The 17,151-nt window shown below is 36.7% G+C and overlaps 1 protein-coding gene across 1 annotated transcript in view; it reads left to right on the forward strand.

The window, feature by feature from the left end:
- SGCZ (sarcoglycan zeta) overlaps positions 1-17,151 on the forward strand; it is a 722,641-nt gene that overhangs the window by 374,263 nt on the left and 331,227 nt on the right. The gene's annotated exons all lie outside the window — the stretch shown is intronic.

Consider the following 17,151-nt stretch of genomic DNA (forward strand, 5'->3'; position numbering starts at 1 on the left):
TTTTATTGCAAAATCTAAATGAATAACCTCTATTTGCTCTCAGGGAAGTGACCTTCCTTTATTTCTGCATAGTGCTCATGGTTTTAATTTTCTTCTTTTTGTATACTTCCTACACTTTCCCCAGCACCTTTCAATTTTTTGAATTCAACTTTTAAAGTAAAATCAGTTTTAGCTGATTTAAAAAAAAAAAAACATATAAAAGAATTCAAAGCTTACGCAATCAATCATATCTATAAATCCTCTTTCCTTAAATTTAAGCGCTGGCAGCTTTGTGATTAGATGTACAGTGGTTGCTATATGTATTTAAGTCATACTTCCCTTAAGCTGTATCAAGCCTGAAAGTTTATAGGTTTACCTGATTGATTACCATGGTATGTCCCAGCCTTTATTTATTTTTAACAGAGAAACGATTTTTTGTTCAATGCTTCATCTACACCAACCTAAGATTTTGGGGTTTTTGTTGTTGTTGTTGTTTGTTTGTTTTGCATATGGAATTCTTGGCCAAAGGTGTAACCCACATTCCCTCCAGTGTAAGTGTGGAATCTTAATCACTGGACTGCCAAGGAAATCTCCTACATCATCCTAACTTTAAATGGACAGCCTTTGCTTTAACGGTTCTGTATTTCCCTATGGTTCCAGGTTTAAAAAATGTGTATAACAAGAAGCCTTGCAGAACAAGCAAAGCCACTTCTCAGACATGGGCTGAGAAGGAGGGAATTGAGATACACAACAGCAGAAAAACAGGGCAGACTTTGTGGCCAGTGGTTTTAGAAAAGATCATATGTTACTCAAAAAGGTGTGTTGGGAGGCGAAAACAAGATGGTGGAGGAATAGGTGGTCATGGAGTACATCTCTCTCCGCAGATATATCAGAGGGGCATGCAGAACACCAGCTGAGAGCAGAAAGGAGTATCTGACCAATGGAAAAGAATATATAGAACCATACAAAATTTGGTAGAACAGAGGAACTAGGGGGAAAAACAGGAGTGTTATTAGGACTGGACCTGCCCTTGGCGAGTGGGGAAACTGAAGTAGGGGTCCAATCCCCACATTGGCGCAGTTGTCTGAGCCAGAGGAGAAACATTTAAGGCTGAGAGTGAAACAGCTGGTCTGTGGCAGCCTAAATGGGATGAGAACCATACAGTCCTTGCTGCAGCCATACGTACCCTGGACAGGGACTCAGGTCCTTTAGAAGGTGCAGCAGCTGCGAGCTGGAATGTAGGGATTGTGGAGCAATACCAGGAGCCATAACTCCTGCAGCAGAGGCTGTCCATGTCCCTGCACACTTGGCACCGCCAGAGTCCCCGCAAGCCAAGCAACTGCACCAACTTCTCGCCCAACTGTCACTGGGGCAGAGCCGCAACAGGTAAACAAAGTCTTGCATCTACTCACACAGGGTTGCTTTGGTCATGTCCAACACTTTGCCACCCTGTGGACTGTGGCCTGCCAGCTTCTCTGTCAGGGAGTTTCTCCAGGCAAGAATACTGGAGCGTATTGGCCAACACTGGCTGCCATACCCTTCTAGAGCACTATATTTTCTGCTGCCCTAGCCGCCAACTCCCCTGAGTACCTGCTGCTGCCAGAACCCCTGTGACCCAAGCAGCTGCATCCACACCTGGCCCTCACTGGGGCAGACCCGAGTCCCCCAGGGCAGCCTCAGGAGCAAACCCCAGTGGACGACTCACATGAGGAAATAAAACCACAGTTGAAACCCAGGGGCAGTGTGGCTAAGGAAGAAGACCCAAAACCTTCCCACCAGCTATACAAGCTGCAGATTAAATCCACGTGGTCAACTAGGCAGACTCTGTGTCTACGGAATATATAAAAGGCCATTGAGAGCTCCCACAAAAGATAATGCACTAGTTCTGATAGCTGTGGACATTGGAGGTAAGAACATACGGGAGTAGGACCAGATTAGAATCTGAGCTGCCCTCACAGCAAGTCCAGAGATCAGCACAATGTCGGGGGCATCCTAGGGAAGTGAGGTGGATTGTGACTCCCAGTGAGGGAAAGGACTCTGACAGCAGTGACTCAAGAAAAGCGTTTATTATTCTTATGCTTTGACTTGTTCTGTAGATTCTTTTGGATTTTTTCTTTTTTTTTCCCCCATCTGTTATAGTTTCAATTTTATTGGTACTATGAAATCTAATTAAGCATTTGATTTTTTTTTTTTTTCTCAGTCACATTTTTTATTGTTGCTATAAATCTCTGGTTCTACGCTGGGCTTTTGCAGTTCTGTGGAGTTGTTTTTTGTTTTTTTTTTTTCCTCTCCCTCTTTTTTTAATTTTAATTTTTAAGTTTTTTAAATGTATTATTTTTTCTACATTTATTCCTTTGCTTTTCCTACTGTTCTTTTCCCCTTGCAGTTAATCTTTAATGTATGTAAATCTTCTGTATCTACCTATATTTAACTTTGCATATCTATTCTTTCTTTCTTTTCTTTCTTTCCTTTCCTCTCAACATAATTGTTAGTTTTATTTTCATTGCTTTATTCCCCACTTGGCACCTTGTGTTACTTTTGTTTTCCAATTTCTGCCTTAGTTAGTTTTGTTCTTAAATGGTAAATCTAATATTTTATTTCCTTTGTTAGCTGGGTCAGTCTACTGTACTTTACTTTTCTTGGATTGTTTTAATTTTGCTTATGGGTGCCTATGTGCATATTCCATTATTTTAATTACTATTTGCCTGATTTTGTAACTCCTGTTTGTCTGGGTTTCATCTTTGGTTTCTCGTTTTTGAAAATTTGATTTAATCTCACTTAATGCCATAACAAAACACTTGTGGAATTTTTATTGCTGACCAGAGATCAAGCCCTGAGCCTTTGAAGTGGGAGCACTGACACCAAGACCCTAGACTACCAGAGAACTCACTCTAGGGAGTATCAAATAGTGAGAACTCACACAAAGGAGACCACTTGAATGCAAGACTTGGCGTCACCCAACCACCAATAGCATCCTGTACAGGACGCCTCATCTAAACAACAAACAAAACAAAAATACAAACCTAATCATCAGCAGACAGGATTACCACCTCACTCAGCCTTGCCCATCAGAGGAAAAACAAACAAACAGGCAAACAAAGAACAAAACTAGCACAAATTTCACTCTATAAGAAGCTTACACAAACTACTGGACCAAACTTAGGAGGGCAGCAACCAAAAGGAAGAAAGAATTCAACCCTGAAGCCTGGGGAAAGGAGACCTCAAACACAATAAGTAAATAATAATAATAATAATGAAAAGGCAGAGTAATACTACACAAATGAAGGAACAGACTAGAAATACCAGCTAGAAACACCAACTCCCAGAGTCCACCCACACTCATGTCCATTGAGTTGGTGATGCCATCCAACCATTTCATCCTCTGTCGTCCCCTTCTCCTCCTGCCCTTAATCTTTCCCAGCATCAGGGTCTTTTCCAATGAGTCAGCTCTTCGCATCAGGTGGTCAAAGTATTGGAGTTTCAGCTTCAACATCAGTCCTTCCAATGAACACCCAGGACTGATCTCCTTTAGGACTGACTGGGTGGATCTCCTTGTAGTCCAAGGAACTCTCAAGAGTCTTCTCCAACACCACAGGTCAGAAGCATCAATTCTTTGGCCCTCAGCTTTCTTTAAGGTCCAACTCTCACATCCATACTTGACCACTGGAAAAATCATAGCCTTGACCAGACGGACCTTTGTGGACAAAGTAATGTCTCTGCTTTTTAATATGCTGTCTAGATTGGTCATACTTTCCTTCCGAGGAGTAAGCGTCTTTTAATTTCATGGCTGCAGTCACCATCTGCAGTGATTTTGGAGCCCCCAAAAGTAACGTCAGCCACTGTTTCCACTGTTTCCCCATCTATTTCCCATGAAGAGATGGGACCAGATGCCATGATCTTTGTTTTCTAAATGTTGAGCTTTAAGCCAACATTTTCACTCACCTCTTTCACTTTCATCAAGAGGCTCTTTAGTTCTTCTTTGATCTCTGTCATAAGGGTGGTGTCATCTGCATATCTGAGGTTATTGATATTTCTCCTGTCAATCTCGATTCCAGCTTGTGCTTCTTCCAGCCCAGTGTTTCTCATGATGTACTCTGCATATAAGTTAAATAAGCGGGGTGACAATATACAGCCTTGGCATACTCCTTTTCCTATTTGGAACCAGTCTGTTGTTCCATATCCAGTTCTAACTGTTGATTCCTGACCTGCATACAGGTTTCTCAAGAGGCAGGTCAGGTGGTCTGGTATTCCCTTCTCTTTCAGAATTTTCCACAGTTTATTATGATCCACACAGTCAAAGGCTTTGGCATAGTCAATAAAGCAGAAATGGCTTTGGCATAGTCAATAAAGCAGAAATATATGTTTTTCTGGAACTCTCTTGCTTTTTCTTTGATCGAGAGAATGTTGGTAATTTGATCTCTGGTTCCTCTTCCTTTTCTAAAACCAGCTATATGTCAATAATTACTCTAAATGTAAATGGATTAAATGCTCCAACCAAAAGACACAGGCTGGCTGAATGGATACAAAACTAGACCCATATGTATGCTGTCTACAAGAAACCAACCTCAGACCTAAAGACACATATAGAGAGAAAGTGAGAGGATGGAAAAACATATTCCATGCAAATGGGAATAAAATAAAGCTGGAATAGCAATCCTCATATCAGACAAAATAGACCTCAAAATAAAGAAGACTACAAGAGATTAGGAAGGACACTATGTAATGATCAAGGGATCAATCCAAGAGGAAGACATAACAATTGTAAATATCTATGCACTCAACATAGGAGCACCTCAATACATAAGACAAACATTAACAGACATAAAAGGAGAAATTGACAGCAACACAATAATAGTAGAAGACTTTAACAACCCACTCACACCAATGGACAGATCATCAAAACAGAAAATTAGTAAGGGACCACAAGTCTTAAGTGATATATTAAATAAGATGGATTTCATTGATATCTTCAGGACATTCCATCCAAATGCAGAAGAATACACCTTTTTCTCAAGTGCACATGGAGCAATTTCCAGGATAGACCACATCTTGGGTCACAAATCAAACCTCAGTAAATTTAAGAAAGTTGAAATTGTATCAAGCATCTTCTCCAACCACAAATCTATGAGACTAGATATCAGTTACAAGAAAAAAAAAAAACTATATAAAACACAAACACATGGAGATTAAACAATACATTTCTAAATAATCAATAGGTTACTGAAGAAATCAAAAGGAAAATAAAAAAATTTCTGGAAACAAATGACAATGAAAACACGACAACTCAAAACCTATGGGATGCAGCAAAAGCAGTTCTAAGAGGGAAGTTTATAGCAATGCAATCCTACCTCAAGAAACAAGAAAAACATCGAATAAACAACCTCACTTTATACCTAAAACAACTGGGAAAAAAAGAACAAAAAAATCCCAAAATTAGTAGAAGGAAAGAAATCATAAAGATTTGAGCAGTATAAAGATCAACCTAGAGGGGTGGAATGGGAAGGGAGATGGGAGGGAGGTTCAAAAGGGAGGGGATCTATGTATACCTATGGCCAATTCGGGTTGAAATTTAACAGAAAACAACAAAATTCTGTAAAGCAATTATCCTTCAATTTAAAAATAAATTTATTTTTAAAAGTGTGTCAGGAAATATTATGGAATGAAGAATTTGAAGAAACATTAAGAATATGAACAAGGGTCAATCACAGGAAAGAGAAATTGATGTGTTGTTTTTAAGTAGTGATTTCTAGGATAAATTAGAAAAATTACTTATTAGAGGAATATGTGCCATATTTGTATTTTTATCTGAATCATTATAGACTTTGCATCATAGCTTTGCATCATATTTTTAGCTAAAATGGTTAAGTGTGTGTTGGGATTCCTCACTTGTGGCCAAATGAAAATCTGCTGTTATCAAACCTAGTAGCATCAAGGTCAAGAAGATAAGTCAATTTTGTCTCATCACACAGTACTTTTCATGCTACTGTGACTTGCATGTAAACTGTATATTTTAAATTATGTACCCAGGGTAATGACCTAGACTATATTTTTTTACAAATGTCTTTGAGTAATTATTTTAATGAAGGGCAAAGTAGGTGTTAAGAATTCAGCAGAGACACAGAGAATACTAAGAATATCCAAAGTGCAATCATTCTGTATCACAATTTTGATAGTCAAAAAAATAGTAGAATAGTTGAACAAGTTTCTAGGAATTTTAATATAACAAGTCTGACAATCTATCTAATCAAAGTGGGTATAGTATTGGGAGCAAGAAATTAAGGCTTTCTAAAATACTAATATAATTTTAGTTTTGATTATATATAGAATGATTATGGTATGTTTATACATATAAGAACTTCCCTGGTAAATCAGCTCGTAAAGAATCTACCTGTAAAGCAGGAGACCCCAATTTGATTCCCGGGTCAGGATGATTCCCTGAAGAAGGGATAGGCTACCCTCTAAAGTATTCTTGGGCTTCCCTGGTGGCTCAGATAGTAAAGAAACCACCTGAAATGCAGGAAACCTGGGTTCGATTCCTGAGTTGGGAAGGTCCCCTGGAGGATAGCATGGCAATCCACTCCAGCATTCTTGCCTGGAAAATCCCCACGGACAGAGGAGCCTGGCAGGCTATATTCCATGTGTATATTCCACAAAGAGTCATATACTTCTGAGCGACAAAGCACACACATACACATAGACATATGAAATGCAAATATTTTAATATAAAATCTACAAGCAGAATGGACATGTTAAAGGAAAACCATTCGATATAATAAAATGTGTAAGACCTCAGCATTTGGACTTAAACCTGTGTTCAATCTCTGGTTTCTCCTCTTTCTAGCTAAATGAATTTGCACAAGTATTTAACCTATGTGGGTCAGTCTCATTATTTTTCTTTTTAAAATAATGGTATTAATAGCTAATTTGTTGGACATTTTGATGATTAAATGAGAAAATATAGCCTTAGCAGAGATTTAAGAATGATTGCTGTTCAAATTTTCAAAAAATTACTCATAAAACATATCAAAGAAATAATCCATAATATTTCAAATGAAAACATATAAACCAAATACTTCAGATATTTATTCAATTGTCCTAATTAATGGAGAGATATGATGAAATAGCTTTTATAATCATATGCTAGAAACACCAACTAGATTTAATAGAATCCTCAATCTGCTTCCTAAATTGCTCTAACTCAGAAATGTGTAAAAGAACTTGTCTATAAAGAGACATAGTGCTCTCAGTGACAATCTAGACAGCTCTCCTTTGTACTTTTAAGGCCAAATATTAGTGCAGGGTATAGAATTTTGGCTAAAGTATCTCTATAAGATTTTCATTGGTTTCTGTGACACAATATCCTAAAAATACATTAGTGCATAAGAGAGTTTTCATCTTTTTCCTTATTGAAGACTACTGAATTTTCCAAAAGTGCCCTATACCCTTCATGAGGACCAAATGAAAGAGGCACATCTATCCCTGCATTACACGAGGTATATACTTGGGGATTATAGAACTGGATAGCATCTCTTAAGTGTCTACCAGAAAACACTGACATTGTTTAATTCTTTGCTATTACTCTAGACAGATGGAGTTAACAGCACCTAAACAATCCCTTATAGCCCAGTTGGTAAAGAATCCACCTGCAATACAAGTTTAATTCCTGGGTCAGGAAGATCCCCTGGAGAAGGGATAGGCTACCCACTGCAGTGTTCTTGGGCTTCCCTTGTGGCTCAGCTGGTAAAGAATCCACCTGCAATGTGGGAGACCTGGGTTTGATCCCTGGGTTGGGAAGATCACCTGGAGAAGGGAAGGGCTACCTACTCCAGTATTCTGGCCTGGAGAACTCCATGGACTATATAGTCCATGGTGTCACAAAGAGTCAGACATGACTGAGCAACTGTCACTTTCAAACAATCATAAATGGCAGCCAAGACCAGCCCAGGCATCTATGTAGATACATTTGTTCATAGATGAGAAAAACCCCCAAAGCACAACATATGGCAGATAAAAACTTTCTTTTAGAGAAGAGCATTTTCCTACCTATTTGGATAGAATTTTTTTTTTTCAAGAGATAATACAATTAGGAAACAGAAGAATGTTTCACTATTGCTATTATTAATTTAAAAAAATCAAAAGTAATTTTCTAGTCAATCAGTGATCACCAAGATCAGAATGTTGTAAAATTAAACAATATAACTAATTAAACAGAAACTGAAAATGTATTCTTATTGAACATGACAAAAATTGCATATTTTTGTAGAAAAATCAAGTCAGTGAGACAGAGGACAAATCATGGAAACAATCCCCCAAATACGGGGTAAAAATGGAAGAGGTATATAAAGACAGTAAAGAGAAATGTAATATAGACATAATAAAATAGACACTTGGTGCATAAATAATGAATTTTTCAAGTTAAAAATAAAGAGATCAAAGACAGATGAAAGTTGATGGTAGAAAGATAATCTTCAGCCACAAAAAAAGGTTTCATAAAAGATGCTAATGCTCGTGTAACGTAATGAAAAGAGATCCAACTCAAGACAGAAAATTTTAAAGAGAAGGACAGTAAATTGTGAAAACATAAGCAGAGGGAAAACCAGGAATTTTTCCCTAGAATAAAGAAGCGTATCAGTCACACAAAATTTTCCTACTTGTGAATAATCACAGGAGTGATTTCCAGGCTGAAGAGTCCCACTGACCTGCCTGCAGAATCCTCTCCCAGTGTCAGAGTTGCCTGGTTTCCTTGAAGACCTTTACAATTGTCTGTCCTGTCCCACCTTTTGTTGGAGTCTCCAGAGAAACAGAATTTATTGGATGGTTATAGAGGTAAAGAGAAAGAGGGAGAGGCTTAGTTTAAGGAATTGGCTCGCACAGTTTGGAGGCTGGCAAGTACAAAATCCGCAGGGCAGCCCAGCAGGTCGCAGACCCTGGGAAGAGTTGATGTTGTGATTCATGTCCAAAGACTGTTGGCTGGCAGACCTTCTTCCCCAGGAGAGGTCAATCTACTTTTCTTTGAAGACTTTTAAATGATTTCATGAGGCCTTGGAGAAGGAAACAGCAACCATTCCGATATTCTTGCCTGGGAAATTACAAGGACAAAGGAACTGACTAAGATTTGGTGCAGTCAAATAAATAAATTTTAAAAAATCACCTCAATTAAACACGGAAATCAGATAGAAGAAACATGGCTTTAAACAAGTAAATATACCAAAAACAAATGTGGGATGGAGGAAAAGCTGATATATTTAAATAATTAAACTTTTATAACAAAATAAAATGCTTATTTAAAAAGATATAGAAGGTGGACCATCTTGACATACTTTTTAATTATATTCTGTCAGAGTGAAAGACATCTAGTTGGTCTAACCACTTTTTAGGAGTATCTCTCATGAACCATTTATAATGGAGAGGAGTACAGGAGTCAGACTGATGACTCACATCATAACCTCTATGATTAAAAAAAATAAAACAACTGTGCTTGTTAACAGGTCTTTCTCTATTTTAATCTGCTCAATTTTATGCTCCCTTTTTATCCTGATAAGGAAATATAGCTTAGCCACCCATATTATCCTCCTCCATAGCAATTATAACAGATTTTTAGAGTTCACAAACACTTTTTCTGGTGTTATTATTTTCTCTCTGCAAGTCCCAGATGAATGAGGATATTCAATGACACAACTGAATATTTAGGTTCATATCAACATGTTTGTTTTCTCATATTTTGAAGTAACTGCTCTATATTGTCCCCAGTTTACTGGTTCTTTCGACAATAAGGCATAGTAAGAGAGAGGAGGGTAGTGAGGGACAGGAAGAAGAAGATTGAAAAGTTTTACCGGTTCGTGAAGTACTCAAAAAGTGAAAGAAGTTACCTGGAGGAAGTCAGATGCTAAGGCTCTTAAGCTTTTTATTTTTGTAATACATCTTTATTCCTCAAACTCTGAGCTTTATTTTGTCAAGTTCTGACTAACTTTGTACTGAGAAGTGATTTCATTTGCATCACATAATAAGGTCAGTGGCCTAATGGTCACTGACCTTCTCCCTGTCCCTCACATGCTTGTTACCCTCCTCTCACTATGCCTTATTACCCAAAGAACCAGTAAACTGGGCACAATATACAGCAGTTACTTCAAAGAGGAAACCTCACACATCCTAAGAATCACTAAGAAATTACTGTTTTAAAGGCTGTGCAAGTACAGAATAATGAAAAAGCTTCCAATTTAGTCTAAAGGATATCTCTTTGTCTATGTTAAATTGGAAGTTAATAGCTAAAAATCATTAGTCTACCTCAAGCAGCTACTTTTAGTCCATTAAAGTAATAGACAATATGGTTTAAAGTTTAAAACTCCCACAAGTCCGTATTCTTTTAAGGTCTTCCTCTTCATTAGATGGTCTTCTCACCATCCTATGCAAACATACATGACAATTTGCACCAACTCTTACTAGCCCAGGAAAATCCCCTAGCATTTTCTTTCACTTACACTTAAATAAGCAGTAGGTAGGTAAGATTTAGAACTTACACTCACAAAAGAGAAGTGTTTTGTTTCCAGATCCTCACTTGGAGGAAGAAAAAGGATAGACTATTAAAGCACCATCTAAATTAACAAAATAGTTGACCACCGATTATATCTTGCCACTTCTTTGAATTGGTGGGAGCCTTACAGAGAGCCCTCACATTAATATGTGTTTTAAAACATCATGGAAATGTATTAGACATGTTTGGACAGATAGATAGATAGATACCATCTTAAATCCCACTCAACAACCATGTGATGTTGAAGAAATCTAGGAGTTCTTGTAGGCTTCCAAGGGAATGGATATTGGTATGTTAAGAGAACATATGACTTCCATTAGAATTCTGATGCCCTGAATGAGGTAATTCTAATATAGAGTAGACATTTTTAGCCAGGAGGTAGATCATGAATATGTCTGGAGACTCAAAAGGTCTGTGAGAGCCATTATAGGGTTATGCCAACAGCAAGAGTAATCGCACTGCCTTAATTTTGCCAAAATTGCAACTCACATAGTTCACCAAGAGTGAAATATGGTCTGATGGCAGTAGGATGTCCAAAAACAAGGCAAGGCAATGGCCATAATTGTTATGAGCCAGAAAGGATTCTAAAACATAAGAAAAAGATCCACATGTGCGTGACAAGCCCCCATACCCAACTTGATATAACCACTTAAGCTTCCTTTAAGCTCACCGATCATCACAAGAAATGACTCTGATATAAAGCTGGACTGTTGAATTGGTTGACTGTTGTCCTGATCACCTATGACACTACTGACATTGAAAACTGAAGTAACTTTAATTGAAAAGTATAGATTATTTACCCTTCCTCACTCTTCTACCCTCAACCTCACCCATAGAAATTGACACACATAAAGAAGTTTAATCAGTTATGTAAAGTACATATTTAGACATTTTTCTAATAGTTACATATTAGAAAACCTAAATATTTATCTTTCATACTTTGTATTGTCCTTACTGTACTATTACTTTTTATCCTCACACTTTTAAAAAATGCTTTTGGAATGAGATTCAGGTAAGTTAAAGTCAAAATTTGGAGTTAATTACTCTCTCTCTTATTGCATATGCAGAATATTTTAACAACTAAACCAGATGAGGTTATAGTCTACAAACTTCCACATTCTTTCTTTTCTTTTATTCTGTAATGCTTGGTTTTTTATCTAATATCCTATTCTTTAACAAAGCACCTTTTTCAAACTCTTTTTTTCCTCTGTTTTTTAAACACATTCCATTTACCATTTATCCATTGTTTTCATTCCATTCAATCATCTTAAAGCTTACTTAAATACATGTTCATAATTTGCATTTGCAGAAATGTATTTATATAAGCTGGTTCGTGTCTATCACTTCAGAAAGCTGTTTGTTGTAAAGGTAATTTTTAGAAAACAAAGGAACGGGCCAATCCCCAGACCCTGCTGTGCTCCTTTTCATTTTTTCCAACTTAAACACTAATGTTCACAGCACATACTTTGTGTGGAATGCCAGTGTAGAAAAATGGCTGTTTCTTAAATTCAAAGACAAAAAAAAAAGAGAGAGCAAGAAAAGTTTAGAGTTTTGTGATAGTTCTTCACAAAAAGTTGCATTTAATGAACCACTTACATTTCAGTTAACTGGCATGTGAAATTCTGACTAATTAATCAGCTGAGTTGGAAACGTTTGAGTGAAGTGTGATTACATTGTGGTGAGAAAAAGAGACACTAGTACATTTTTCTGGATCACTATTAAGAAATAAAAAGACATAGAATGGACTCTTTGGAAGCATAGGAAGAGTACCACCATGCCTACATTTCCATGTTTATAGAAAAGGTTAGTAGCTGTAGAATAGGTCTGCTTAGCCACTGTACACCCAGAACTATTCAGCGTCTAAGGTTTTTGATGTTATTTACCACTAGGACCAGGCTTCTCAGGTGGTGCTAGTGGTAAAGAAGCTGCCAGCCAATGCAAGAGACATAAGTGTGGTGGATTCAGTCCCTGGGTTGGGAAGATCCCCTGGAGGGGGGCACAGTAATCCACTCTAGTATTCTTGCCTGGAGAATCCCGTGAACAGAGCCTGGCGGGCTACAGTCTTTGGGGTCGAAAGGTCAGACATACCTGGGTGACTAAGCACACAGGGCCACTGTGCATAGGATGGAAAATATACTCATTTCAATATGTTGATGGAAAACATATACAGCTTCAATCAGATATTTGGAAAAGTGACTCAGTGTTTAAAACTGCAGATTCTATAATTATTTTTTAGACATGTACCCTTTCATAAACTGAACTTTCAATATCTTCATATTCAAAACATTTTACTAGGATTATAAGCTTTACAGGTATAAAAAGCCACAGAGTTTATTCAGAAAAATAAATCGAAGAAATATCAAATATGCAAGTGGTCCGAATTTGATGCACAACCAATAAAATTAATGAAGTGCCACACAATCAGAACCTCTCAATATGGAAAACAGGAGCTGAACGTCTGAAAAAGAACAGAGTAGCAGAGTAGGGAGGTAATTGGGAAGTAATTAGTAATGATTATATTTAACTGGATAGCCAATTTGTATGTAAAGCTTTTCTCATTATAACATACTTTAGTGCTTAATAGTAAATGGAATTAGAAATAGAAAGATTTACAAAAAATACTCTAAAATTATGAAGATGACTTTGCTAAATGTTTCTGCTTTCTAAGGTAATTTAAATGGATCATATTAGACTTGAATTCAGACAATTCTTTATTCTTACTTTGGTAAGAAGATCAGTTCTACAGATCCTAAATATAATGCTCAGTGATTAATAACTTCTGTCTAAATAATGAATTGAGAGTGATAATCTTTCCGCTGCTCAGTGATAATAGTAATAAGAAATTATTACAATTGCTTTTTTGTGTGCCTTACTGGCAAATTGTATAGACATATAAACACAATAGCATTATATTTAAATCACTTTTAACCAAGAAATATGATTTTTTCAGATAAAATTAGAAGATATTCATATATATTTATGTGTAATGTTAAGATCATGAATTTAGAGGATTTAAAAAAGCATTTATATCATTAGTAGCAACAGTATGCCTTTTGTTATCTGGACATCGCTTACAAAATTCATGTTTGATTATTAGCATTGATTGTAAACCTAGATATTGAGGCAGTATGCTTTGTGGATTACTACTGTAGAAAAGTTACATGTAAAAGAAAGCCAGGGTTTCTTATATCCTTTGTAACATTGATATTATAGAGCATGTGTTTGTATATATGGTTTGTGTGTGTGCTGCATTTGCCTAGGGTAAATAAATGATACAAAATAGTATTTATTATTTCATGAATTTATCTCAGTTTACATTATAGCCTTCAGGTTCACAAGCTTGGAAAACTGACTATATTATCACACCTAGAGGTTGTCCATTACTCAATATTAAACTCACATTCACTATCTTATAACCCTGATTGATGCTTATACTCAGAAGGCAAACTTATTAATAAGTTAAAAATATAACTGTCTTGGATACCAGAAGACTCAATGTCTACTGCTATTTCTCCTAGTGGGCAGATATGGAAATCATACTCCAAAATTTCTATTATAGCCATAAGAACAGAAGTAGAGTAAAATGAATTCACTGTGAAGGGCCAACAGGATGAAAATGTGAGAAACATTCTCTGACCAAGGTTAATGCTCCTCCGTATGAGATGGTACTGTCAGTTTACTTCTGGGCTTTCTTTTCTCTGAGTTTCCATATAGAACAGGGCATGATAGTTTCTAACTGATCCAGTCTTTTAGATAAGTTAATTTGCTCAGTCTCTAAATCTTGGAAATTTCTGTCAACTGGTTAACAGAATGAGCCCTGAAGTCAGATGTTCTGAATTCATTACTGGCCTTGACATTTCTAAGATATTTGGCATGATACTAAAACCTTCTTAACTTTTGTTTCCTTTCATATAAGCTGGCTGCAGTATTAAATGGCTAGAGGCAAATACATACTGAAGCAGAAAAGAAGGAATTTATCAAAGGACTTAAATGCAATAAGAGAATTTGGGGTCAGTAAATTGCTATCCACTCCTTTCAGTTCAGTTCAGTTCAGTCGCTCAGTCGTGTCTGACTCTTTGAGACTCCATGAATCGCAGCACGCCAGGCCTTCCTGTCCATCACCAACTCCCGGAGTTTACTCAAACTCATGCTCATCGAGTCGGTGATGCCATCCTCTCCTTTACCCAAAGAAAATAAAGTACCACTAATATTCTATGATTCTAAAGCAGAACTGCAAGAAAAAGAGAACTTTGTTAATAAGCCTGTTCTGAAAAACTGTTACTTCTTTCTAAAGTCACTTAACTATTATTACATAGGTTTTAGCAATTGAACATGTTTCAAATATAGAGTTCCTTGATAATAAACTCAACTATTTTGCCTTTTAAAAATATCTGAGTTTTTGTGAATCTGTGCAGCTGCTTTATTGATATTTCTTCTTGAAGGGTATGGAAAATAAATTTTCTTACTGACAAATTAATTATTTAAAATCTATGCATGTCTACTATTTTTCTTTTTGGTATAGGTTATATCAATACCACCAGAGACAGAAAAGACATGACATTTCCTGAGGATTGCTTTTATGCTTCCCAAGAATGAACATAAACACTAATGTTCATATGTATGTATAAAATGAATATCCAGACACTATTACATATTATATGGAGGATCAATACTTATTTATACCTATAATTTTTAAATAATGCTGTATCTTGGGTTAAAATTTTCATAATTCACAAAAGATAGAGATATTTTGACATTTATGTCAGTAAACATTTCTACCCACTATCTAATTTCTCAGTAATTACGGAAGTCGTAATTTATAAATGTGATATTGCTTGTATACATCAGTACAGGGGAAAAATATCCATAAAGACCAATGAAGTATTGATATATAATATTAAATATGTACCTTAAAATATATAAAACATCATAGCTTGATACATTTGGCAAAAATTTTTTCATTAAATATCCTTGGTTTTGCATATTAAGCTAGGTTAAAGTTCACACAAATGCACCAATCTCAAAACAGCCCATCGATAGATGTCATTTTTAAAAGTCTGAGGTACAGGCTCAATAGCAATAACTTCTAAAATATATCTAATCCTCCAGTATGTAATGAACTAGATCTCAAAAGTTCTGTAATGAGATTTTTCTTTTTCTTAAATATCCAATGCAAGTTCAGTCAAGGTGAGGTCAAAAGATTATCAAAGTGAATATGACTAGTTCTGACACTGAGGAGGTTTTGGGAGCAGATCCGATGATCAGAAGTAATTTCAGGACCTGGTGAGACCAAAACTAAAGTCATCCAAGACTGCTGAAGATTTTTGTGATATTTTCTGTCTGCTTAGTTTAGCTGGTACTTGTGTGCTGAGTTGCTCCAGTCATGGCCAGCTCTTTGCAACCGTACTGACCACGGCCTGCCAGGCTCCTATGTCCAAGAGATTCTCCAAGCAAGAATACTAGAGTGGGTTGCCATGCCCTCCTCTAGGGGATCTTCCCAACCCAGGGATCGAACCCAAGTCTCTTATATCTCCCACACTGGCAAGCAGATTCTTTACCACTAGCACCACCTGGGAAGCTGATTTTATTGCATTGCACTGTGTTACACTGAAGCTAATGTTAGCTTCAGTCTATAAGACACGATGCAGCATAATGCAATGCCTGGCAGAGTAATTACTCCATTAAAAGATAACATCCTTAGTGCGGGATATGAGTTCAGATTCAGCAAACACTGGTTTAGCTCTGTGTTACTATTTTCTAATTCTTACATAAATTTTATTCCAGATCTTGGAACTAGCACTCCTGAAATATACAGTTGGGCCAGTTACTTAGCATTTTGGCCTAGGGAATTTCATGGACTGTATAGTCCATGGGGTCACAAAGAGCAGGACGCGATTGAGCAACTTTCACTTACTTAGTATTTGTCAGGGTTGTCAGATACTCCAAGTTTTTATTGTTCTTGCTGTTTTTTGAGCTGCACCTACATATTCTGGGCATACTCTGGGACATTGGAAAACCCTTTAATATACTTTTTAAAATGTATCTCTACTTTTTCCTGCTACCTTATGAAGGGATTTTACAATGAACTCTTTCTTGGACACTGAAATCTTCCCTAGGATTATGACATTGGGCAAATATGTAATGGGCTGTACCTCATTTCTTATGAGTTACTATATAATTTACTAGATTTGGTTTCTTTAAGGTTTCTCTGATGACTCAACTGGTGAAGAATCCACCTGCAACGTGAGAGACATGGGTTCGATTCCTGTGTTGGGAAGATCCCCTGGAGAAGGGAACGGCTCCCCACTCCAGTATTCTGGCCTGGAGAATTCCATGGACTGTATAGACCATGGGGTTGCAAAGAGTCAGACACGACCGAATGACTTTCACTTTCACCTTGGTTTCTTTGACCACTCAGTTTCACTGTGCATTGGGAATTTTCACCATTATATCTATTAATTGACAAACTATTCTCAACTATACTGCCCTGGTTACAAATAATACCCCTAAAAGTGATTTATCCAAATATATTTATTCATTCTATTCTTATAATTATCTCATTCATAATTTCAGAAAATAGAAACACAATAAAATTATTTTTACTGACATTCAGTTCAGTTCAGTTGCTCAGTTGTGTCTGA

This window comes from Muntiacus reevesi, chromosome 10 (genome assembly GCF_963930625.1).
Source record: "Muntiacus reevesi chromosome 10, mMunRee1.1, whole genome shotgun sequence".
Classification (NCBI taxonomy): Eukaryota; Metazoa; Chordata; class Mammalia; order Artiodactyla; family Cervidae; genus Muntiacus; species Muntiacus reevesi.